Source organism: Nanorana parkeri, unplaced genomic scaffold (genome assembly GCF_000935625.1).
Source record: "Nanorana parkeri isolate BGI_ZX_2015 unplaced genomic scaffold, ASM93562v1 scaffold823, whole genome shotgun sequence".
NCBI classification, from domain to species: Eukaryota; Metazoa; Chordata; class Amphibia; order Anura; family Dicroglossidae; genus Nanorana; species Nanorana parkeri.
The window spans coordinates 247,995-248,649 of NW_017307091.1; positions in this window are offsets into that span (position 1 = coordinate 247,995).

Genomic DNA, 655 nt, shown 5'->3' on the forward strand with positions numbered 1-655 from the left:
TCTCTCCCCTCATCTCTGTCCTCTTTTTTTAACCTCATGCCCCTCTATTTCTCTCTCTTCATCCCCTGCTCTCTCTCTTACTCTTCTGTCTTTCTCTCTCCTTCCCTCTCTATCCCTGTCTCTCTCCATCCCCTGATCTTTCTCTCTCACTGCCTTCTCTCTCTTCATCCCCTGCTCTCTCTCTCTCCATCCTTCCCTCTCTCTTTTCCTCTTCTCTCCATCCCCCCTCTCTCTTCCTCTCTTCTATCTTCATCCCTCATTCCTTCCCCCACTCCCTCTCTTATCCTACCTCTCTCTCCTTCCATCTCTGTCCTCTTTATGTCTGTCTCTCCCCTCTCTCTATTACTTTCTTTCCATCCCCGCTCTATCTTCATTTCTCTCCCTCTCTTCATCCCCTGCTCTCTCTTTCTCCCTCCATCCCCCAATCTGTCTTCCTCTCTCTTTCTCCATCCCTCTCTTCTTCCCTCCCTTTCTCTCTCCATCCATCACTCTCTTCTGCTCTCTCTCCATCTTCCGCTCTCTTCTCTCCCCCCTCCTACTAGGTCTCTTCTCCCACTTCCCAGTAATGTAATGCACACTCTTCATCACTCTTCTTCCTTTCTCTCCATCACTCCCTTGTCTCTCCCCCTCTCCGAGCTCTCTTCTCCCATCTCCC